This window comes from Ascaphus truei, chromosome 2 (genome assembly GCF_040206685.1).
Source record: "Ascaphus truei isolate aAscTru1 chromosome 2, aAscTru1.hap1, whole genome shotgun sequence".
Classification (NCBI taxonomy): domain Eukaryota; kingdom Metazoa; phylum Chordata; class Amphibia; order Anura; family Ascaphidae; genus Ascaphus; species Ascaphus truei.
This window is the reverse complement of record NC_134484.1, coordinates 373,789,713-373,816,918: the sequence shown is the minus strand read 5'-3', so window position 1 is coordinate 373,816,918 and position 27,206 is coordinate 373,789,713.

Genomic DNA, 27,206 nt, shown 5'->3' with positions numbered 1-27,206 from the left:
GAGGAAGGCAGGTCAACCAATGGAAAGGCTGAGATTGAGCCTTCTCCAGTCCTCTTCTCTCCGGGGGAGAGTAAGAGTGGACCAAACCTCTGCCTCTGCTAAGGAGGCTAGGAAGAGCTAGGATGGTGGCAGGCGCCCTTGGCCTGTAGTGACGGTGATGATGCACCATCATCCAGTGATAGCTGTGAGACTGCATCGGCAGAGGCCTGCCGTTGTTCCTGTACTGTACAGATGTAACGTATCGGGGGACTCGCGCTTCCCAGCTTGTCCCCGTCACCCCAGGTCCCACGGCGGCTAACTGTCCCGCTCCCCTATGTACCCAATCTCTATCCTCCTCCCTGAGCCGTTCCTCCACGGCACGGTCCGCATGCCCAAGCACACGTTCTGCGCACGCGCGCGTTCCCCTCACTGTGTGCGCACGTTCCCGATCGCTGGTCTCCTATCGAGGGACACGCGCCCCTCGGCGTGCCTCCGTTATCCCAGCTCTTTCCCTACCTGGTTCCTCCGCTCCTCCTTCCCCTCTGACTCTCCTGCCGAGCGCCTCCTCCGCAATGCTACCCACACGCTCTGGTGCACGTGCGGTGCGCGCGCATAGTAATGTTACAGAAGACGCGTGCACCCGCTCTAGTTATCTGCCGCCCCCAGGCACTGGCTCTGCCCCCCGTCAGTTGCAGGCAATTACCCTGGAGTACCTCCCTGTCTCCTCCCCCGTTCTCACAGACCTATCCCTGCAATTACCCACTCTAACCTCTGCTCCTCCCCTCACCTCTATTGGTCCTTATTCCCATATAACCCCACTCCTTCCTCTCAGTCCTTGCTCTGCATAGCTTTCCTGCAGCTCCTGTGTGTGCAGTGTCTATGCCTAGCTCCCTTGTCTGTTTCAGCTCTGGTTCCTGTCCCTGCCCTGTTTGGATTCCTTTGGTTTGAACTTGAACTCTGCTTTGGATTTGACTAAGCTGCCTTCTCCTGCCCTTGAACCCTGGCTTACGGACATCACTATGCTGCCTTCTCTTGCCCTTGAACCCTGGCTTTCGGACATCACTACACTGCTCTCTCCAACCCCTGAACTCTGGCACTTGGGCATTACCCTCCGACCTCTGGCACCCCGGACTCAGCAAGTATAACGTTAACTCTTACTCACCAGGCCCGGCAACGCAACTACCACACTCCGGGCACGCCCTCACTGCTGTGGGTGCGTGTTATACACTTACCCACCTCAGTACTGGGGACTGGCCAGGTCTGCAGGCATACAGGCGTTACAACAGAAGAGTAATAAACCGTTCCTGTTTGCATATACCTCCTGCTTGGTGCTTGACCTTACTGGGGGGAGAGGTAATAGTTCTACTGTGGGAGATCACCTTCAGTTCCTGGAGTCCACGGCAGATGGAGGCTCTGCACTGCTAAAGAGATATGTAGGGTATGAACCCCAGAAGCCTAGTCCTGTGTCCCTACTGCCATCGGTGGATGACTCAGCCCTCCTGTTACCAGCAGGTATCATGCACCACACTAGCAGTAATGGCCAAATCTCCCACCGGGGAAACACTGTTACATATATATATATGTGTGTGTGTGTCACAGGTAAATGCTGTATCAAACAAATGAATCCTGTCAGAAAGACATTATTGTCTGCTAAGTAGATGAATGTATAACCTAGACCTAAAATAACCTCACTAAATCCAATAAAGATATAGAAACCACAGGAAACCGTGAGTCCTGGAGGGGTAACATAATGTCCCCACCTGAAAAGATGGATATCTGTATAATAACAGTGCATGCCTCATAATAGAGGTAGATGGTATAAAAAAAAGTGCACATCAAACCCTAAACCTCTGTTTATCAACTATAAAGCAGAGTAAATATAGGTAAAGTCCATTAATGTAGCAATAGTAAACGGTCCACTAGACCAGGGGTGAGAAAACTTTTTATGCCGAGCCCCCCTTTTCATCCATAAATTTTCTCGGGCCCCCCTGCCTGATGTAATCAAAATCACATGAAAAAAAACCCTTTATTAAACGGTATACAATGTAAATACAAATATGTCTAAATACTTACATATTTCAACAGCTCGCGCTTGCAAAATTAGGCTGCATCCACGCTGCCGCTGAGAGCGGTGACATCACCAACTCTCCAAGCATGAGCACAGGGTGTCCTGCATAATTTTGCAAGCGGGAGAGGGGGGGGGGGGGTGCTATTTGTGTGTGTGTGTGTGCGCGCTGTGTGCATTGACTGCTGCTGAGCGCGCTTCAAAGTCAATATTGTTCGTCTCCCCAAGCGTCAAGCTTGGGAGAATGTACGTGCACAAAGGCAATACTTTTGGGGGGCATTAATCCACTTCTTTGCTACCTCCCTTCCCTCTCTCCCGCCCCCCCCTTCTTTTTTTTCCTTCCCCCCCTGCTCTTTAGCTTGTTATCCCCAGTGTCATCCAAACTCCTACCTACAGTATTATTTACTTTTTTCCGTTTTCAATGTTGTGTTTTCACGTTTTTTTAAATATTATTTCTGTACATTCATAGTATGATTGATATAGTGGCAGCCTACCCTTTCACTTGCAGAGGATCGCAGCGAAGCAGGTTGCCAGTGGAGGAGAGCAGGACCACAGCGGCATTGCAGGGCAGACACCGGAAGGAGGGGCGTTTGACATCACAGAGCTCGGGCGTGCTCCTCCCTGTACCTCCAAATCCCCCGCACGTGCGCACACACACCATTACGTCGCCGCCACCTGCACTATCCTGTTCGGCCGCCCGCGCACATCTTCAGCTGCCCGCCCGCGCACATCTTCTTGGCCGCCTGCGCACGGCTTTTTCGCCCTCCCGCGCACAGGGTCTTCCAGCCCGCGCACCAAGGTTTTGCCGCATGCCGCCTGCGCCCCCCTAAATAATCTTGAGCCCCCTTGCCCCCCCAGTTTGCGCACCACTGCATTCAATCATAACATACACATATACTCAATCACAACACACCCAATCACAACCAACACAATCACAACACACACACAAAAGACACAGCACACACACTCAATCACAAGCGACACCACACACACAACACACACACACAACACAGATACTCAATCACAACATCCACACACACACTCACTCAATCACAACCAACACAGACACAACACACACACAATCATAATCAATCATGTCACACATTTTCACATGTACAAGATTATAAAATGTGTCCACAAATCCACCCTTGGACTGATATGGGAAAAAGACTGACCTGGGTCTAAAAGGTGAGTGTATAATACTCAAATCTTCCTCCAGGTCTACGTCCACAGAACCGGTGGAATGAATGGACCGCTCAAAGTTGTCCATGAGTTCTGGTGATCCAGTAGTGGAACCCGACTCCCTCAGTAGAGAAGTTAATGCCTCAATGCATGCTTCTTCCTGCGTATTAAAAATAGTAACAGGATTAGTTAATTTAACATTTGTTTCTTGAATATTAAAATATCTCTTCAGAGTGATTTTCCTAATTAAGTTATTTAAATCTATGAATAGTTGGAATGCATTAGGACCTGTGTTGGGGGCAAAGGACAGACCCTTCTCCAACAATGATGTTTCATGTGGAGATAATGATAATGATGAAAGATTGAATATACAACTAGCTGTGGGCTGTTCTAATCTTCGTCTGTTTTCCTTCTTCCTCTGGACAACCCTCCCTGCTCTAACTCCTCTGCTCCTCTTTTGCCCTGACCTGATGGTCTGTATGGGGCCTCGTGGTCCCAAAGAGGGCAATGTTTGTCTGAGTCTTTCCCTTTCATTCTCTTCTCCTGTCTCGAAGTTTTGTCTAAAAAATGTGTAGACTTATTTGTGGTTTTAAAATCTTTGGATCTGGCACCCTTACCATTTTCAGTAAACACCCCATTGGCATCCTGCACATCAGGGGGTCTCACCTCCTCCCTGGATGTCTTCAGGAAGAGGTTCTACCTCGAGGACCGAATAACCACCGCCTGGATTGGAAGTGGTGGGGCTCCGAACGGTTCCTTGAGATCCCCGATGGCCTGCATGATGGGAAGGGGTGTGACTGGAAGTGTCTCTGGGTTGATATACATCACCTCCTCGTGTACGTGAACCTGAGCTGTATCTCCCTTGTCTCCTATAATTATAATGTTGTGTCCACTTCCAGACCCTCACCTTATTGGTGGCATAATCGTCTTGGTCACGATTGAGTTTAATATCTTTTCTATCAATGACCTCTCTTTCAAATGTCATGACTCTCTTACTTGTTTTTTCATCAAATTCCTTAAACTCCTCAGTCGTGCTGAAATCCCAAAAAATGTCCTGGCTGGATGGCCTCCGTGTTGTAGAACGCACAAACCGGCCTGTTCCTGCGCACACGTGATGACGTAATGTCCGTACGTATGCGTGATGACGCTCCCTGGCGCGTTTCGGCACACACGGGCGACTTTGTCAAAGGGTACTGGAGAGGGGGTGGACGCATGCTCCTCAGAGCTATTTGTTAATTTATTCGCTTCAGGACTTTTTGTATTACAGTTCCTCCATGACTTATGATATGGTTCGTTTTATCTCATTAACCCCAATTCTTACCATTGTGATACCAATTAGTAGATCAAGTTCCTATTAGTGTGAGTGTCCCATCCAGCTGGTTTAAGGGGTTGCTACGCTACTATTTGTGTATATATACCCATGCGTCCACCCCCTCTCCATTACCCTTTGACAAAGTCGCCTGTGTGTGACGAAACGCGTCAGGGAGCGTCATCACGCAAACGTACGGATATTACGTCATCACATGTGCGCAGGAACTGGCCGGTTCGTGCATTCTACAACACGGAGGCCATCCAGCCAGGACATTTTCTGGGATTTCAGCATGACTTCGTTGATACTTTCTTCACGCCTTACATCCTGATGATCACGGTTCCTCACCTCCATGAGACTGATGGACGTTTGATCGTAGTAAAGATACCGGATGGTGGTGATATTATCATGAAACGCTTTTATTACTTGTACCCTTGTGAGTGTATTTTTCCCCCCCCCTCCCCCTTCCCATCATTAAACATACAGTTTTATACTATGGGGCGTGCGCTCTCTCCTCTCTCTTCTCTCTCTCTCTCTCTCTCTCTATATATATATATATATAACGACAAGAAAGAAAGCGCCCGATCCTAGTGTAATATGAAAATACACATCTCGTGACAAGAGAGTGATTGACACTAAACTCAAATATATAGGATTAAACTTTCATATATGATTGAATTATTGTTCATTGTTGCTTATATGCTATTCGATATGTTAAGTACATTGTCAATACAAACAGACATTCAGGTCTATATATGGTGTATTAAGTATCAGATAGTTTACTATTAGTATACTTAATAATATGAAAATATGATTTTCAATATCAAATCATGTATAATTGGTAAATATATTTGTATACACCAGATGTATAGACTTGAATGAATGTATTCACTACATAGATAAATTGTTATATATTGGCATAGATTTTTGTATAAATAAGTGTATATAAATTGTTGCAAATTTTTGTAATTGATGTTCCTGTTGATGTGCTTAACAAGTATTGCTTTTGTCCCCATTATAAAGGTGTCATAACTACATGCTGTTAGACATAAGCTAATTGTCTTTTTAAATGAATTGAATTTTAAACATGTTGTTACCATTAATCAATCAGCCAAGAAGGGGGCTGATTGGTTTACACACATATAAATAGCTAGGACGTACTTCCGTCACATATCCCCTGATGAAATCACCGTTAGAGTGAAGAAACGCGTAGGGATGTTGGTGTGAGCTACTGACAGGTCTTAGTATACTCGGACATTCTGTGGCTGCTGCTGGGACATTACCTACGTTGCTGTGCTTTGGCGAACTGATACACTAGCTTGTTCTCCCCTGCGGGGTCACGTCACCATTTCCTCCCATCCGGAGTTACTGTGGAGAGCGTTCTGCATCCGGTTCACATCGGGAGAGTGTGTGTTACCTTCTGAGAGCCCTGCTGGACGGTGGCTCAGACGTATTGGGACTGCAGTGTGTTCCGGCAGCTGGCGAATGAGTATACTCATTACATGCTTTTTATTCACATATGTTTGTGAGTTTAAATTTTTTGGGTCTAATATTCGTTATTTAATGTGTATTTTCATATTACACTAGGATCGGGCGCTTTCTTTCTTGTCGTTTTGTAGATCACTGGGAGGTCGTTGATTCCTTGCAGAGAGCAGCCGGTATCCAGACTAGTGGACCATCACCTATTTTTTCTATTTTACAGGACTATTTCTTTTTTATGGTTTTTTTATCTATTTTATTCATTTGCAGAATTACGTTGGTTTGCAAACTATTTAAGCATATAATATTTTAGTCATTAGCTCACACCAATTAGTTATTGAATATTTTTATATCACTGTGTGTGTTTTTAAATTAAATAATACTGCTGACATCAACTAATCACCTAGACAGGAACATTAAGTGCATTGATTATATATACCATCATATTGTTGGAAGAAAACACCTGAGGGGCGCAGTTTTTTTCTTTTTGTCTATATATATAAGTGATAAGATACCGTTTGAGCGAATATCAGAGGCAGCACTCCACAAAGTTGTCAAAAAAGTTTTGTATTTAGTGAGACATAGTAACCAACGTTTCGGTCCTCCACACGGGACCTTTCTCAAGGAGTTGTGTGGAGGACCGAAACGTTGGTTACTATGTCTCACTAAATACAAAACTTTTTTGACAACTTTGTGGAGTGCTGCCTCTGATATTCGCTCAAACGGTATCGTATCAAGAAAGAACCAGCGCTTCACTTGGAATAATATATAAAAATGTCAGTGAAATGATCTGAGCAAAGTTATAGGCGAGGAAATGTAAGTGGGACTATGGACATATGCAGCTCAATTAAAGATATTCCAAATCTAAACAAATTTAAACAAAAAATGAGCGTGTGTCCAAATGAATAAAAATATATGACAATTTATTAAAACAATTAATAAACACCCCTAGCAGAATAATCTATATAGGATAAACATATAACATAAAACACATATTACTAAATACTGTAGTGCTTACAAACATGAAAATGAAATCACCACATACAGCTGATAAGTAAAGGAGGATATCCTTGCTTGTGTTTGCCACACAATATGATTGGGGGTCTAGCTCTGTATAAGGAAGACAGATAGAAGATAACTCTGACAATCGATCACATATGAAGTCCAAAGGAGCATATACATTGGTATTTTAACGTTCCGGTGAAGCTGGGTGTGTTCGATGTATATCTCACCCGTAACAACTTTTTCCTTGATGATATTAGGATGTCCTTCGGCTGTGTCTCTCACCACAGGGAGACCGCAATTGTACCGATCCGGATACAATTCCTAGAAAATTGCTGCAAGTGGTGCTGCCCCGATGGAGCGGGGGAAGGGTGGAAGGAGGGAGCGGGGAGAATGACCACGCAGCCAAACCCCAGTCCACCAGTGTACTTTAACTACACCAGGACTCCACACTCCCTTAGGTGATTCAGATGATTCCACGAGTACTAACCTCCCGGCTTCAGCTCAGCTCTCCATGTTACAAGCTGTACAATAATGTAACTTTAAAACTTCTTGTGATCTCTGTCTCGTCTCAGTCTCCCGTCCCACAGCAGGTAGGCAAGGGATCCTCACACAGCTGATGGGCGATTAGAATGACAACTACCCTAAGCTTTTCGTCAGATCAGGTGCATGACTTCATGTTCTGGCATCATTGGGGGCATGAGCAGACAGACCCAATCATTGTCTTAAATAGACCGACCGTGTGACGTCACTCAAGAGATGCAAATAGAAAAAGGAGACCAATACTAGGGATACATATCACATATAAACCAGTAAAGAACTTTATCAGAGTCCTACATATATCTCAGAAGCAAATAAGAGCCATCCGTAGATGGAGTAAAAACTCAAGTCATCATTGAGCCCTTTGGGGGTGACACAGTCTAGATTAAATATCCACCTGGCTTCATGTCTTATAAGCTCCATGTCAAGGTTACCTCCCCTGCAGCCTAGGGACCTTTTCAGTGCCCCAGACCTTCAGACCCCCTGTTGAGCCCGCATGTACTGAATAGAAATTTCTAGCAACACTCGTCAATTGCTTATTTTTAATCAGATCCTTAGCAGCATTCCTGATATTACATGCATGTTCTATTGCACGCTTTTTTAATTCCCTAGATGTCATACCTACATACAAAAGATAACATGGGCAAGTTAGCACATAGATAATCCCCTTGGTATGACAATTAAAGAAATCTTTAACGTGAAATTCCTGTTTATGACTGCTGTCAAAAAAGCTTTTTTGTGTTGAGATAAATCCACAGCACTTGCAAGAGCCACATGTATATGTCCCTATTGATTTATTTTTGGGAATTCTGCATTTATTATAGTGCCTATGCACAAGCTGGTCCTTTAAATTAGACGGTCTTTTGGCTGTCATTTGCACCCGGGAACTAATGGTAGGGGCTAAGTCTCTATCACTAAGTAGAATCGCCCAGTTTTTCTGAAGGATAGATCTAATCTCATTCCAGTTCTGGTTAAGGTAGATATAAATCTAACTGGCACAGAGGAGTGGCTCCCACCACTATCCATCTTACTCTTTAACACCAATAGAGCAGTTCTGTCACTTTGATTAACCCGATAGAGTGCTTTCTTGAAACACCTTTTACTATAGCCCCTCTCAATAAACATGTGTTGCAGTTCCTTAGTTCTCATATTGAAACTAGAGGTGGATGAACAATTTCATCTGAATTGGTACAATTGACCAACTGGAATCCCTCTTTTGAGTGAAACAGAGTGGCAGCTTTGGAAATGCAAAATACTATTTGTTGCTGTAATTTTTACGAAAAACACCCGTTTCTATCTTCATTTCTTCCGAAATGTGAACACGTAAATCTAGAAAGGAGATGGATGTATCAGAAAATGCAAAGATTAAGTGGATATTGAGGGAATTCAGATTGTCGGTGTATGACTGACTTACATTTGTAAATGTCTCCCTCCCAAAGGAAGAAGACATCATCCAAATATCTAATCCATAATGGTATTGATTTGATACAGTCTGCAAATTCCTCAATAAAAACCCACTCTCGCTCCCACCAACCAAGAAAAAGATTGGCATACGATGGGGCGCAGTCGTTCCCATTGCTGAGCCTCTCGTTTGTAAATAGAATTTACCATCAAAAAGGAAATCGTTATGTGACAGAATAAATGATAAAAAAACGTATCACTAAATCACATTTGTTGTTAAATTCCACATTCTGCATACCCAAGAAATATTTTACTGCAGTAATCCCATCTTTATGATCAATATTTTAGTATAATGATTCAACGTCACATGTGACAAGATATGTCCCCTTCTGTACTGTAATATCCTGAATTTTAAGGAGGACTCCTGATGTATCTCTTACAAATAATGGAAGACTTTCAACATGGAGTTTCAAATATGAATCAACAAAAATGCAGATATGCTCACATAGACTCCCAATTCCTGACACAACGGGGCATCCAGGGGGAGATAGAGGATTTTTATGTACTTTGGGCAGTAAGTACAACGTTGGCATTTTTGGGTGTGCCACCCTCAGAAATTGTGATTCCTTTAGAGTAATAGTTCCTTCATGTAGGGCCTCCGTGATGAGTTCATCAATTTGGGTTTTGTAGGTAACCGAAGCGTCCAGATGTAGCCTCTTATAATTAAGAGGATGCACAAGATGGCAATTCACCTCCTTGAGGTATATGTCCTTAGGCCAAAGAGCTAAGTTTCCCCCTTTGTCCGACGGTTTAATTTCAATGTCTTCCAACTCCTTGAGTTGCTTGAGAGCTTCACGTTCATTCCGAGACAAATTTCCAATGCAGGTTTTCCGAGATGAAATACGTACAATATTTTTTTTGACCAGTTGAAAAAAGGTATCCATGATCTGGAAAGGAGGAGTGATGGTGGATTTTGGTCCAAGAAAGGTACCATTTTATCCACTCCTTCATTCTCCTCCACATGCGATACCATGTCCTGTACGGTGTTCCATTCAGTCATAGTTAGCTCCTCACAAGAGGAAAATATATATATATATATTTTTCCCCAAGCATTTTTATTAGGCAAAGACAGTCAAAAAACAAGACAAGGTATAAGCATAGCCTAATACAGAATCCCCCCCCCCCCCGAAATCTAGGGAAAGTAGTATAGAGCATCACCAGGGGCGACGAGGCTCTCAACCACATAGTGGATCTCGACTGAGAGAGGGGAGGGGGGGGGGAGGAGATTGGGGTGATCTCTCGTCCTTCTATCTTCTGATCTCGGATGCCTCAATGGAGGGAAGGGGGGGAGAGATAGGCAAATCAGTCGAGATGGAGGCAAAGAAAGAAGAAAAGGAGAAGAGGGGAAAAAGGAGAAGGGGGGGTGGAGGGGGGCAGTGGTATCACCCCTCTCCTCGGCCGCCGAGCACCTGCGCCTATGTATCGATGGACAGGGCGACTAGATCGAGTTAGCCGCTGCAGACGAGTAGTCCCTTGGCCTGGGTCAGAGAACCAGCCACAGCTCCCAGGTTTGGTAAAAGTCCGATGAGGTCTGTTTTAGGAAAGCGGTCAATTTTTCCATCAGCATAACCTAATTAATTCGCCGTTTTACAGTTTGTTTGGCAGGCGGGAACCTCTTCCTCCAGGAGGCCGCTACAGCAGGAAAATAATTTAATTAATAGAAGTTTCCTACAAAAGAGGAAAAGATCTTTAATGCACGGAAATCTGTCAAAGGAGGGTGTTGGAACAAAAGACAGACCCTTGGATAGGACCAATTCTTGTGTAGTCGTCAAAAGGTGTTGAGATAATGTAATGACGCTCAATCCTAATATCGGTGGTCTTGCCTTTGTCGAATGTTGCCCCCTCCTGTATGGAAATATTACTGTGTGCTCATTTGCATGTCTTAGACAGGTCTGCAACCCTGCCTTTCACCATTATCACCCAGCATACAGTGCTTCCACTGCAGCAAGGTATTCTGGGATATGAAATGCAAATGAGCACACAGTGCCACCTTTTGCTTCAAATCCATTTTGACATGGCCCCCTATAAGCTTATGCTTGCTGCATTGCACAGCTTTTCAGCACAGCCTGGGTTAAGATGCATAGCCAGTAAACCTACCCACAGACAGCTGTTTCGACCTTTTGGATCTCTCATATATTCATTCAGTTCCCCTTCCCCCCTTTTTTCCTTCCCTATTTCTCACCTTCCCCCTTCCCTCCCTCCCCCCCTTTCCTTTCTGTGCCCCATTCCCTCCCTTCCCCATTAGCAACACATCCACTGAAAATTGGCATTCTGGTTATTTTATAATACACACATAGTTAGCACTCATTATATGAGTAGTTTATATATTATACATTTATAATTGGTAGTCTATTTTGATGTTTATTAACATAATATTTCACATTTTGAATACATGCGGTGTCATGTTATTTCATTACATTAAGTTTAAAACCATTTAATAAGTTTAAATATTTAATTATTGTTTAAATGATCAGCACTCATTCACATTAATGGTTTGTTTTGTTGGGAAGCCTCAAATTTAAAGTATTTGTTCTTGCACTAGTTATTTTACTAGTGATCTTGTCTTATCTTGTCCTGTCCGGTTTCTGTTCGATTATTTGCTTGAGGTGGTTATTCATCGTGGTGTTTACCTTTGCATGTTAGTAATCACCTACATACAACATTTATTGAGACAATGATGGGACAAACATGGTGCTACAGTACCTCACCACAGTTAAACTCTCAATGATTTACCCTGAAACCTCTCCCCAAGTCCAAAAGGTTGTGGCCAGCGGGCTTCCTTGGTACATATGTGGTGGTCCTGCACCAATGTTTCTTTACTCTAGAATAAAATTCATGAAATGACAAAAAATACTGAATCTGTCCTTTCCTCTTCACCCTTGTTTTTAGTTGTAGTTGTTTACTAAAGAGATGATTACAAGAAATCGACAAACACACCAACAAGCTGATCTTCCAAATTATAACTGCCATCAGATGCTCAATTGCATCTCATTGGAATAAAGAAGACCTACCCTCTATATCCCAAATTAAAAAGAGGATATGGTATGTCCTTCAAATGGAGAAGCCCATCCGTTTTCTAAAGATTCCTGCCCCCCAAAGGACATGGCAGCCATGGCTAAATTATATCAATGAACCTAGGCTCAATCTCAATTCTTTACTCCTTTAATTCCATCCCTGACAAGTAATCGCCAACAATCCCTGATTGGTATCCGTGTATGTATTTCTTATTAGTCTGTGTGCACCCTATTAAAGGTGTAAACCCACAAAGTTGGACAGTTTAATTTATTAGGGGCCTTTGAATGGGGAATTGTTTGTCAATTAAGTGTTTACTTAACCCATATTCCACTCTGTCCTTATCAGAGAACCAATATAGTGAAGGGGAAGTGGGGAGGGGGGCTCTGGTTGTATAAGCACTTGCTGAACACACAGTGACATCACACAAACAGGAGCAGGCAGTGGAAATCAAACCCCTAAAAGTCTAACGTTAACAAATAAATGAAAAATACTTATAGGTGTCAGATTTTGGTAAAACATGCATCAATCACCCATATGAGACACCTTAAACATGTCACTGGAATTAATTCACTTTGGTCCTAGGAGGGATTGCTACTTTAAGAGGCCACTGCATTAGAAATATGGTATAACACGTTTCTGCATACTGTAACTCAGCTTTATCCACTGTCATTATATCTCTTTTACTTATTCGTCTACACTGTACAACTTTACCCATTCCTTTCCCCTATTTTTTTTCTGTACCCCACATTTATCAAAACTCTCAATAAAATGTAAATAAAAAAATGACAATGAATAAATTTCTCCAGAATTAATACAGCGAGTAGAATGTTAAACTGCATCATGGAAGTCCTAAGTGTAAATGCGTGCAGTGAGCAGATGTTACACCAACTATTGGGGGTCCTCAGAAGGTTATTCCACATAAGCATGTGTTTACAATGAAGTGCAGTGAACACGTGATGGTGATAATAAAAGAGGCGTGAGCACCATAAAGTGAATTATAATAATCAAGTGATAAATAAAGTGTTTATAGCACATAAAAACAGAGTCTAATGGTGCAAAAATTAGTAATCTAATAACCCCGCTCAAAACCTCGGGTGGGACCTGTCTTCACGGGTTGCAAGGCGTAAGGATATTTCTCAAACAATCCAGGGGCAGCATATAGGGAAAAAAATAAACAAATAATGCAAACAATATAAGTGCAGATGTATGGGGAATCTGTAGAAATATAAAGATCGTAATCTTGGCTCTATGTGCAGCCTCCTCACAGGATACAAGAGGTATAAGTGCACTTGCAGAGGGAGCTATTTTCCACGATGTTAAACTGGTGTGTGTTGACCAGGACTCTCATCCAATGGCACAGTGGAGAATAGATAACCAATAAGGATAGATAGAAAGACTACATAGCATAGATCAGTTATGTAAATGAAATTCTTTATGTATAAAATATAAAATGCGCACTCACAATCGTGCATATAAAAAAGGGTATGTATCACTCAATAGTGAATCGCAGAGTCACTGCACCACGATGTCTCTCACCGCCTCTCTTTGTAACCGGTGCCTCCAGCTAGCTGTGGAGCCTTCTGCGCGGACCGTGTCTTTATTCCATCGCGTCCCGTAGTGCTGCTGGCGTCACCCTTGTTATCACTCCCACAATGCGGGGCAGTCTGGTACGGGTCGTCTGGTCGCCAAAATTTACAGAAAATGCTCCACTCAACGCGTTTCGCCCAGTGAGACAGTTTACAATGAAGTGTTCATCAAATGGGCTCAATGTAAATGCAATGAAAGCAGATTATTAATCCTATTTGTATTTATTTTGTATTTGAAAAACATATTTTATGCTGTCCTAGTCAACAGTCAAGTGAAATAAGTGGCATGTTGTGACGGTAGAAATGTACAACAAATGTACCAATAAACTAAATGCTGCACACTATAAGTATAAATGGAAAAACAGTTCCCATAACACATCTTGTAGACCTTTAGTAAGAATTCTCATGGAGCCAAAAATCATTGTTTTGTTTGTAACACTTTTAAGTCTGCTTACAGTATATTGTTTGAAATGAAATGTTTATATATAATTTATCACAAAAGGGGGTGATTATACTACTTGTCAATGCTCTGATTTTTAGCTGAAGAACAATTGTTTATCTTTTTTAGGTAAGGGGGAGATGGGTGCTCGAACCTCTGGGAACCTTGTCGCTCAATAATTGCTTGAAGGACTCTAAATAGACTATAGCAGAGTGGGTATACTTTCAAATGACCTGTGAGTCACCAATATGCACCATCAACAATAATAGAGGTAGCGTGATAATACTGAAAGTCACTTTACATAAACCTCAAATGATCCAGTTACTGGTACTCCTCCATATTCAGTCAATAATAAAGATAATCTTACCCACTCCTGCAGTCTCTGGTAGGCCACTGTGGCGTGCCAGCCGTGAGGTTAGAAATCCAGAGTAAAGAACAGAAGAAACAGCGCACTGCCAGGGAGCCAGGTGGTGAGAAAATATAAAATCCTATTTATTCAGTACAAAACAAATAAAAACATCACCCCAGGAGGGGGACAAAGACCTCATATGCGTTTCGGACCCTTAGGTCCTTTATCAAGTAGTATAGGGTCTGGGGCAACCTAGACCGCTTATATATACCTCTCATAATTAGAGATAATTGGAAAAAAGAGGCACAACCCTCTACTGCGCATGCGCGTGACGTCACGCGAGGCGCCGCTACCTCAGTCCCTGCACCGAAGAGTGGAAACGCCCCCCTGTCCCGTCAGTGCATGCCCACTAGCGTGCCACACTTCACTCACATTTCTCTAGTTAGACCACTGTTTCTTCTGTCCTTTACTCTGTTTATCTTTTTAGCCTGCTGAAAGTTTCCTCATCTAAGAGTAAGTCAATGGAAAATAAAGAGATCCTCTATTGTTGTCCCAACCTCTGACTCAGAGGAGCTTTCATGTGTTTAGAAGTAATGTTTTAAAATGTAGGGGTAAATTCTATATACTCCTAAGCTGCAGTACTGGCCTTTTCGACCTAAAATCGACATTGACTTCCGTGGAGATTTTCAGGCAGAAAATGGCCCGAATGGCCTTTTCTGAGTATGTATAATTTACATACTTAAAGTTCAAAAGAAGAGATTTTCAGTAGTGACAGATATAGCAATATATTCAAACCACCATTGCACAGGGATGACAGAAACACATTTTCAATGTGCAAAGTTGAGACTTGATTATTTTTCATTTGAGAAAACCTTGGGGCAGATTGCTATGTACATCTTAGCTATAGCTGCAATGTGTCACATTTACTTAAGTATTTTTAGACTAGAAACAGCTATTTACAGTACAAAAATAAATATATATATATATGTAGCCCTTTTTCTGACGCCTTTCCAAAGGGACTACTGGTAGCTGTATAACACCTGCGGCTCCAGGAGATCTGAGCCTCCGCTAGCTGGGAGCCTGGGTTAACACTTACATATTTACATAGCGCAGCGCCTCCACCTGCGATGGCTCCCTCCAAAGGGGGAAGTGGTTCCTCGCAGGACACTCAATAACACATACACCGTAGGGATAATAACTAATACTTTACTAACACACATATAAAACATAACACAACATAATAACCTGTGTCCCTCTCACGAGGAGACACCAACCGTGACGTCCCGCCGGACGCTTTCCCAACACCCGGTGAATCCCACCCAGTGTCCAAAGAACCCCTTAGAAAGTCCCGTACTCCTACAGAGAGTCAATGGGTGACTGCGCAGTCACTAATTACGCTAAGGGCCCGGTGGTGCACTTATATATTTGATACCTGCCGAGCACTCCGATGCTCGGGTCAGCAGTCTTCGCAAAGGCTCAGTCGGCGATGACTCCTTCAACCGAACTCCTGCACGTGCGGACCGCTAGGGCGGTCCCACTCTGGAACACAGTCTCTGTGGACCCCAACGTGGGTCCGAACTCCGTCACGGAACTGCAGCAGCCGCTGATTCCCTAACTATCTAAGTGACGCACTATCGTGACAGGAACCCTAACCTAGGGCCTGTCCCTGTAGTACAGCAACCTGTGGGGCTTGGGGAAACTCCTAGGGCCTGCGGGGTTAATAACCTGCCCCACTCCCCTCGCTCGTCTAAGTCCTAACTCTAACCTACTAACAGCACCTGCCGCAACAGCACACTGCACATGGAACCCGCAGCAATAACACGCTGCACAAACTCGGTCAGCCGGCAGCAACCCACGGCACACGCTACATACACTGTCTCTGCAATCTCCCGGCACATGCAGCAACAACATGCAGCCACAACATTCAGCAACCCTGCGCACACTGCCTACTTGTCAGCGCTCACAGCACTACTAGCATTACATTGACAAGCATGCACCCTCTCACACCTAAGGGTGACCTCCCTATCTCGGGCCGTCCCTTATCAATTACCCCATACCCTAACAGGGATTGGGGCCTGCCTGGGACTTGGGGAAAACCTTACCTGGTGCAGGAGCCACTCGCTCCCTGCACCCTTCCTTCCCCTTCCTCCTCCTCAGCCTGACTGACGTGACACTAAGCCCGCGAAAAGTATCCTTTCTCCTGTGTGGGAATCCTCCAGCCCTATTGGCTGCTATGAGGCACCTGGTGCCTGTCTCCCTATGCCTCCTGGGAGTTGTAGTTCCCAGGAGGCTGCTACAGCATTGGGGCCGCATGCGCGCTTTTCCCGCGCATGCGCGAACGCCTAATGGCCGCCGCAACCTCTCTCTCCACTGTCCTGCCCTCTCGCGACTTCTCTGGGGCTGCCTTAACTTTCTACCCCTCTCTGCGCATGCGCGATCTATCTGGGACCTTCCCTGCGCCTGCCTGTCACTGCGCATGCGCGAACTAACGCGCAATGGAGGCGCCCTGTTCTCTGAGCCGCCCGGACCTCGGCAACGCGATCGCGGCCCTAACAACGGGCCGCTCGCGTCCCCGGCAACCGGCCGCATCAGGGAACAGCGCACGGCTCCCTGCACTAGCCCCCACCCTCGCGTTCTCCCGGCGGGTCCGTCAGTGGCAACGGCGGCACCCGCGATCCCTCGGCACACGCGAAGGGGGCTGTCAGAGGGGAAAAATAGACCGGGGCTACATTCTCCCCCTCATAGAACCCCAACGACCTCGCTTGGGTAGCAACCATGCAACATAGGATTATATAATGGAAAATGCATTGTAACCGATACATCACACACAAGCAATTCCCCATTTGTACCCAACATCATCACATGGATACCCGAGGCCAGCTGAATCTCAGAGTGGAGTGCCCCTAACTGATTGGGTGAGGGTATCCCACCTTGACTCCTGTGAGTCTTTTGGAGCTCGATATCAGTCTTTACCGTCAAACCACTGCCTCCCCCTCGTAGAAAAAATAGTAAGGGGTCCTGGGTATTGACCCTTGCCGGATCCTCCGGTTTCGTCTCACGGGAGACAGGGAGGTTCAGCCTCTTGCCTCGGTCCACCACATGGCGAACAAAACGCTCCATCGTGCGTATGGGAGAGGCCACAACTACCAGAGCGGTCTCAGCACAGTCTTTATCCGCTCCAGCAATCCCTTTAACGGTGACACCTTCTGTGCACAGCACAACCTCTTCGTGCAGTAAATAAAGACATACATACATACATACATATGTAGCCCTTGTCCCGCGACCCCCCTCCTCTTACCTCCGCTGCCGAGGGTCACGCGACAGACCCGCCGGCACTTCTGGAGGGTGGGGGCAAGTGCAGGGAGCGCTCCCGGCGTCTCTGAGTCCCCGACGGCTCCTGAGCAGGGCGTCGCCATCTTCTATGTAGTTGCGCATGCGTAACGGGTCGTAGTAGCTGGCGGCCACTACAGAGGTTGGCGCATGCGCAAAAGAAGTGCGCGCGAGGCCCCCGCAGAATAGCTCCCAAGAGCAGTCAGCCCCCAGGGTGCACAGGGGCAGAGCCACATGACCCCAGGGAGCCAATAGGGCTACAGTATCTCCCTGCTCAGGGATAGATACATTTTGCGGGCTTGCAGCACGCTAGTTCAGTTGGTGACTGGAGCAGCTAAGGGAAGGAGGTAGGGTGCAGGAGTCAGTGACTCCCTGCACTAGGCCAGCATCCCCCTAGGCCCCAGATAGCCCTGAGTCACCAGTAGCTGAGTGCTATAGGGACAGGCCCTAGGTTAGGGACCCTGCCCCATTAGCCGTTTGCTAGTTAGGGACACAGCGGACGCTGCATTTCCTGCTGAGAGACGTGGGATCAAGCCTCCGCCATTAAAGAGAGCTGGACTATCTTCAGGGTGGGATCGCCCCTGACAGATCGCCACGCGGGTGGATCCTGGATGTCGTGTAGGAGCTCGTCTGATCCTTTGAGAAGATCCTTTAAAGCCAGGTGCCGCCGCACCAGGCAGGTATCGTTATAAGTGCACCAACCGAGTACTCACACGGGACTAGTGCCTGCGCAGTCACACACACATCCATATCATTTAAAAGGGACATATTGTTTGGGGTCACTGGACACGGGGTGGGATCACCCGGTGGGAGAAGGTTGCGTCCTGCGAGACGCCGTAGTAGTGTCTCCTCTAGGGAGGGACACCTGGTTATTATATGCAATAGTAAAGTCATTGGTTGGTTTACATGCTGTGTGTGTGTAGTGATATATATATATATATATTGTCCTGCGAGGAACCACTCCCCCTCTGGTGGGAGCTATCGCAGGTGGAGGCGCTGCACCGAGTACGCGGTTACTCATAGTATTATATATGCCCCAGGTTCCCTGTGGCGGAAGCTCAGCCCTCCTGTGAGCCTAACAGGTAAAGCACCACACCTGGTAACACTAAGTTCCCCGCACACACACATTATATGCGATTGTATGGGGGAATACCCGTTACACATACATACATACATACATACAAATGAATTATTTCTGGTAATACTTTTGGAGTTGATCAGAGCTTTTTGTGCCATCCCTGTAATATACAGTTTACAACTTATTGCACCCTATTTATTGAGCAAGTGGTGTTCAATCCGCGGTCATGCTTCCTAAGTATAGTCCTGTGAGGGAGTTTCTTTTTCCTCTTGCAGCTACCCGTGTGTGGAGACGCACCAATTTATTGAATTTGAATATTAATCCTCACCAGAGACTTCGCCAATTAGAGTAACAGTTCTCAGCACATAACAAAGCACATGCTGTTCTCCAGTTACATCAGAGTGAAAAAAACAAACACCCAAGGACCGAATAGAGATCTATCATATGGTGACCAGGAATCATGTTGGCAATGCTGAAGCTCATTTCCCACAAATAAGAACACAATTCTGTCGCTGATTTACAGAATGTTTAGCAGAAACGATTGCCACTAGTCACAGGTTAAACTGCCAAGAGACGGCCCAGATCTATAGCAGCAAGTCATGTTAATGAAATGCACTGTACAAATAAGAACTGACTGGTGTGGGGGCCTTGACCCACTGAGGTCACCCGTCCCAGGCTTCTGTGCTGGTTCCAGATTGTCTGAGAGTGGGTATACAGATAGGGTACCAGTTTTCTACGTGGTCTGGGGCTGAATAGCGCTCAGTTGAGTCAGAACTTTGGGGGTTTTCCAAGCTCGGGTAGACTCTTGACAGCCTGTAAACAGATTCCAGGACCATCAAAGTCCATATAAACCAAATAAGTGATTACACAGAATGGAAACTGAAAATCGGTATTAATATAACTTTTATTGGATTCACATTATGCTCTGTGCTGCCCAAAGTGCAAAATATTCCAAAGCAACGGGTTCAGTTTGTATAGGGTTTTCTGCTACTGAATAATTATAAGTAAAATATGTGTAGCTTTGTTGTATGTGATACCTTTTGATTAACCAACATGACAGTTCTTCAATGACACAGTTGACCATGATGTTTAAAGACCGTACAAATGTTAGTATTTGGAGAGGTATCACAATCTGCAAAAAACACTTATTAGACATCCGTACTACATCAAATATCAGAGTTAATATTGAATGGATATTTCTGTCAAGTACAGTACAGTACATGGGCTCACATGTTAAGTCATTATCAGTACAGTAATACTGCCCCTTTGTGGCTATTTTTTTTATTTAAATGTGGTACTTCAGATGACATTTTATGTAGGACGTCTTCATAATTAGCCATTTTTAGGCATAAAGAGCAAATGAAAAAATCACATGTCTCGGGCAGGTCTGGTTTAGACAATTGAGGAATTGTAAGATTTATCAGGTACAGGTTTGGGATTTAATTAAGAAGTTTAAAAGTCTGATGCAATTGGATGCTATTTTTTTTTTTAAAACTTTCTGATAAAAGGTGATTTTGTTTATTAAAAACTAGGTTTGAGAATAGGTTTTAAAGTGTTGAAGATTTCTAGAAAACGGGACTTGGTATGGTCTACTTCACCATAAAATGTAAAAACAAAATCCGGTATAAGAAGAAAGATGAGAAAACGACTTCGTGGCTGATTACATTGTTTTCCTTTTAGCTTTTGTGTGTCTGGTTAAAAGAAACTGTCCTTTCAACAACAACAAGAGAAAACATTACCATTATCTAGCAACACAAACTTCCAAGGACCCAAGTCCATTACATTTGATGTTCCTGGACCAAAATTAAAAAAAAATTCACGCAAAAGTGCTTTTAGTGAGAATCTATTGGTGTATGGGACAAATATTATCGAGACTGACACCAAATTAGTGAGACTTAATAGTTCACAGCGGAATGGGACATTTGGTCCCAGCCATCTCGCCATGACAAAATGACCACCGGCGTGTGGCTGCAGACGTACGCTCCCCGATGTTTCTCTTAAGCCAAAAGAATATCTACACCGACCCCAAACAAAATCACTAATGTCAGTACAGCTACTATAAACTCCAGAGGCTCAACAGATACCAAGTACACCGAGAAAGAACAATCTGAGGAACATTGAAGAAGTATTAGTGAACAAAGCAGTCAACTCTCCAGCCAGCTCCAGAGAAAGAAGCTCCTGCACCACTGACATTCCTAAACCTGCAATTAATTTGTCTCTGACAGGTCCGGTGGTAAAAAAAAAATCAGTACTGCTGGGAGAACTAGAAAAAACAAAATAAGGCTTATCACTAAGAAACTAATGCAAAAATGTGCTCCAAAAAAGAGTGGGGCCCTCATTTAAAAGTCAGTTTATTGTAATGAAGCCTACCAATAAATAACTATATATCTCTATCTATCTACTGTATCTATCTATCTACTGTATGTAGCTATGACTGGTCCAGCTATCTCTCTACCTTCCCTGTCACGTAAGTTCTAATACGATGTAGACAGCGATAGGCTATCCTATGGGGTTTTCTCCCTCCTCATGCTGACTTCCTCAGTGACAGAAGTGGAGACGACACAGGGATCTGTGATAGCCAATGGTGGTTCAGGCCCTCCCTCTTTGAGCTTCAGGAAGGAAGTGCCTAAAATATACATTGAAGGTCAGCCCATTAGGGCTGGGAGAGTGTTGGAGATGTCTCCTCCTGGCTGGGAGGGAGACATGTGCTCAGCCTCATGGGCTGAGGGCAACAAGCGACTCTAGCCAGACCTCAATATTACCCGCAGGCCAGTACCATCCAGAAGCTAGTGATCTAGCCAATCAACTGAAGCATACTGCACCGACACACTTTATTCGAGCAAATACCCGGTATGTACCTGGCAGATACCTGGAATGCGCCGCTCCTCACCTCTGACAAGCCCCGTTGCATTTGCCTTCCCAGCCTGGGTTCATGCCTGGCTGATGGGCGGCTGATCTGTTAAATGATAATGATTAGGATTTAATAGGCTGCAATGCTTCGCGTGTCTACCAGATGGCATAAATTCATGAATTGTAATGCAGTATATATATATATGTACTGTGCAGTATTGCAGCCAGCGGGAATAAAATGCTTCAATCCCTGCTGGAAAATAACTCAATGCACTCGGGCAGAAAACAGTCACAAACCTCAATACACCCGGGTATACCCGAATTCGTGGGACTAGCCGAGCTCGAATAAAGTGTGTCGCCAGTGTACGTTGTAATGACACCAGCAGTGGTTGCTACAATAAAGATCATCCTCATTTATACTTCTGTCTTGGCGACAGTCTGTTGGACAGAGGTATTGGGGGAAAAGGTTGTCATGGTGGGACTGCCTTCAGTTCCCTCGTATTCAGCCAGGTATTCAGCACTACATCAGCAGTAGCCTACCCAAGTTCTCCCATAGGGGGGGGGGGATGACAGGTGCTACATATATATATATATATATATATATATATATATATATATATATATATATATATATATATATATATATTATTATATTATTATATTATTATTATTATTTATTTTTTTAAGAATGTGAAGAGTACAGTACTTACATTTTTATGGCGTGTAATCTATCTTTAAATGTGCAATCCCACAAAGCATGGGCCAGTTGATTATCTTAGGGGCCTCTGAATGGGTGTGTTTGTCAATCAAGTGTTTTCTGTACCCTAAGTCCACCCTGTCCTTATAAAACAACCAATAAAGTTGATACAAACTCTCGTTAAACACACAGTGACATTACTCAAAAGGGAGTAGCCAGAGGAAATTAAAGCTCTCCCAAGTCTAACTTTAAAAAATAAATAAAAAACCTTATAGGTGTCAGAATTGGGTAAAAAGGTATCAATTACCCAGATGAGATCCCAAAAACATATCAATGGAATTAGTTCACGTTGGTCCTAGGAGGAATTGCCCATTTAATTAGCTGTTTAAGTAAAAACACTACAGTAGATATACCACAGAAGAAAATCCCACACATTTCAATTGGACAGTTTTTCCTTTATAAATCTGGTTTGTTTGTTTTTGTCCCGATTTTGCAGCTGGAAGACTTTAATAAGTAACCTCCATTGTATCTAGTACATATTGATATGTTGCTTGCATCTTTTGGACAGATATGTACTATGATCATGTACATTTCTCTGGAGTTTTTTCTCCGATTTGTATGGCTGGATATGACACTTGCTATTTGAGTTTTTTACATCTGAAACTAATTCTTGAGGGAAGGATTAACACAAGCTCAGGCCTAATGGATTTAGATGACACAATAACACACAAAAGATGTCATTTTGCATATGTTAGCAGTAAGTGACATGAACCATGTTGGGTAATTGATGCATTCTCAATTCCAGTTGTTTGTTGTGTTTCTCAGACTCCCCATGGGATATGCGGAATCTCCCGTTGTTCTGCACTGTGGTGGCTGTATACTTGTATGACACAGGGTGATTAGGGTACAGCCGCAACCCCTTTTTATTCTCCAACATCTCCGAATTTTTTCGGGGATTTTTTCCGAATGCCACGCACTTCACTGCACTTAACCATGTTCATGCCGCATTCATACCGCATTCATGTTGCATTCATGCCGGCGTCACCCGCGGTTGATGTGTTTATTGATGTGTTTATTGATAATAGTTCGGATTTAATTGGTTGCAATTCTTCGCGTATCCGCCAGGTGGCGATATTCATGAATTGTAATGCGCATGCGCATCAGTAATGTGTCAACTTGCAGGTGTTTAAAAAAATACCACAGTGGTCCATTGTAAATTGGCCTTGGTATTGAAGAAGTTACAATAATGTATCAATTTAGGCTTTTCATATTAAAAAATATATGCACAGTGTCTGGTGTTTTATTGTCCTGAGAGTCCTGACATGAGTGCACCACCGCAGTCCGTGTTCCAAAAACCCGACAGAACATACGCTTATTTAATATGGGCCGCGATTAATGCAATAGATGATAAGATAGCAACAGTTGGTCAAATTTATCAGTATTTTATCGAAAACTATAACTTTTACAAATTTTCACCAGATGCTCATGTGTGGAAGCGTGCAATAAGGAAAATGTTATGTATCGATCTGTGTTTTTTTCGTATTGATCCCGGTGTTATTGGAGGGTATTGGTGTGTATCACCAGATTTTTCCCGTATCTTTGGTCATGGAGACTTCAAAAGGCGAAAGGTCATGTTAAAACCAACTAAGAAACGTCAGTCGCTGGCAAGCAATGCGCCAGCGACTGCGCCAGTGACAGCGCCAGCATCCAATAACGGTCCGACCGTCATTGAAAACCTGGTGACCGGCAACCCTTGCTGTCTGTCCCCACCCGGATACCTGCAGCCTGAGCTGGATTTTGCGTACAGATTCTAGCAAGCTTGCATGTACCAAAGCGATTTCCAGCCTTATCCGCTGTCAACTACGTTTATAATCAAGAATACGGGACTGGCAGTGGCTCGGCACCAGCTGATTGGCAATGTCTATGGTGAGTAATGTTGCCGTATTTTATTCTGTTTTTGAAATATCACTATCAATGCACAGTCAAGCGATTCTCCTGTAAGCAATATCATTGGCAGAGCAGCTTCTACAGTAGATACTGCACAATTGGTGGAAAGCTAGGCGCATGCGCATTGGAACCTTCTTGAAACGCATATGCGTGTCATCACCTCTACAGTAGGCGCATGCGCATGTGAACAGGACACACCCCCTGAGAAAATGATTGGTGGGACTGACTGTGGGAACTTCTTTAGGGGACTGACTGACCATTACAGTAAAACTTGTACTTTTGTTTTTCCTCAGAAAAGAAAACTTTGTCATCTCATGTGGAAAACGGCAAATGGAGGGATTTCGATGGATAATATCACTTTGTGTAACAATGCCTGCACATTGCTGAATCGGATTTAAAAAACCACGTACCGGAGTCTACAGTTTAGTGGCCATTGTTATTAATTAGGATAGAATACTGTAACTGAGAGCTTCATAGAAAACCTGTATGCCTGGACAGTACTGTATGTTCTAGAAACACTGTATTTTGTTACAGTATAAAAGGAGACAATGAAACAATTTAAAACAAATCAACATTTTCTTTTATTGGTGGAGTAAGTACAAAAACATTTATTTACAAATACAATTTAAAAACATTTAAAGTGTACAGCAATTCAAAACATTAACAGGTTTATGGTTTACTGCTAGTGAAAACATTTATGTACGGAAAGTCAAAACATTTACAGCACAACAGTATGGTGTTAGTAAAAAAAAATCTTTATTAATACAAGTTAAAACATGCAACATCTCCTTAATTTAAGTACATAAAGTCAAAACATTTACAGTAGGATGGTGTACAGTACAGTAAGTCAGGCCTGCATAACTCCAGTCCTCGAGGGCCGCAAACAGGCCCGGCCCTCAGGATAACCTTGAAAACCGGGCCTGTTCGCGGCCCTTGAGGACTGGATCCGCGCAGGTCTTGTGTAAGTAAAAATATTTCTTTATTAATATAATTTAAAAACAAGCAACAAGTCTAAAATTAAACAACATTTGAACAGTCACGCAAATTCGATCGCACCAGATTGTCCTTCCAGGACCGATGCCGTGTATGACGCAAAATGCCATTAATGGAGTCTCGAACGATTTTCATTAAAGGATCTGAAATGTAAAAATAGTGCCGCAATTCCTCCACAATAGTCCTTCTTAAATTTTCAGGAAGCGCCCTTTTTTCGCGATTTCTTTCGTAGTTTACATTTTTGGCCCACCCGCAGTACACCAAGTAGGACACGTGGTGCTTAAAAATTAACATGGCATACTTCTGGGGTAAACCAGCACTCATCACCCTATACTTCTCCCTGAGTGCCGGTGGCAGCTCGCGCAGGATGATGTCGGGCACCGTATCGATGCAAGCGTATGTAGGTTGGATTCTGGGAGCGGGTGTGCTTCTGGGAGCAGGTGTGCTTGTGGCGGCAGGCGAGGGTAGGTTGTCTGGGAGGAAGCTTTCCTCCTGTCTTGGTCGCCGTGTTGTCTCCTGGCGTGGTCTTGACGGGGTTGTCATGTTATCCTCCTCGTCAACGGCATACATGTACACAAATTCTTCTGGTGGAGGGGGTGCGCTTGGTGTTGGAAGGTGGTCGAAGGTCCCATTCATCACATCCATGCCACCCTCCTGCTCCGGCGTCGGGGATACAGGGGCATGAACAATGAGCAAAATTATGTATCCCCACTATGTCAGTCTCTATCTTCTCCATCCATTGATCCATCTTCTCCATCCATTGATCCATCTTCTTCATCCATTGATCCATCTTCTTCATCCGTTGATCCATCTTCTCCATCCGTTAATCCATCTTCTCCATCCATTGATCCATATTTAGCATGGTCTCTAAAAGAAGATCTATCTTTACCAGCATAGTATTGTTCCCGGGGATATCGACACTTAACCCATTCAGCATGCGGTCTAACAAGCTGGTTCTTGTGCATGGGGTGCTGTGGACATCTGGGTGGATGGGTGCTATGGAGGATGAGATGGGGATTCCCTGGAGAGAAACGGCAGCTGTCGTCGAAGAAGGATGGAGGAGGTGACCTGTGGATTTCCGGGAGAGAAGCGGCAGCGTCGTCGAAGAGGGATGGAGAAAGTGATCTGTGGATATCCGGGCGAGAAGCGGCAGAGTCGTCTAAGTGTAATGGAGAAAGTGACCCGTGGATTTCCGGGAGACCAGCAGCAGCGTCGTCGAAGAGTAGTGGAAAAGATGGGCTGTGGGTTTCCCGGAGAGCGGCGGCAGCGTTGTGGATGAGTAGTGGAGAAGATGGGCTGTAGATTTCCGGGAGAGCAGCGGCAGAGACGTCGAAGCGTAATCGAGGAAGTGGCCTGCGGGTTCGATGGGTTGGCTGCCATTTGTTTTGCCTTGAGTGTACATCACCGAATTTCTTCTTGACATAATAAGGCTTACATGTATTAAAACCCTTAGCCTTTGGGGTCAGCAGAAGGTTTTCTTTATTAGCCTTAGCCTGTCGCTTTGGCCTTGGCTTGGAAACGGCTGCCGCCTTTCGCTTTTTCTGTGTGATAGGCACGGCAGAGGCGAGTGGCTTCCTGCGTCCGTAGAATCGGGGTTGATCCATGGAAGCAGATGGCACAATGCAGTATCTGGACAAGGGCAAGTTCAGATACAGATCATCGAGTGGGGGGCTATGCAAAGTGTGTAACCTTTTATGCATGGCGACGAGGTACAGGTGTTAAAAGTGGGCATACTCTAATGTGAGTAATTAACGTATAAATACACCATCCATTTTGTGAATTCACTGCACATTGAATACACATCGACTAAACATCGAATATACATTCTTGTGCTTGTATTTCTTTCTCCTCGCAGCAATACCTGTTAAAAAGATTTCAAAGGATCTCAGCATGAGAATTAAGGAG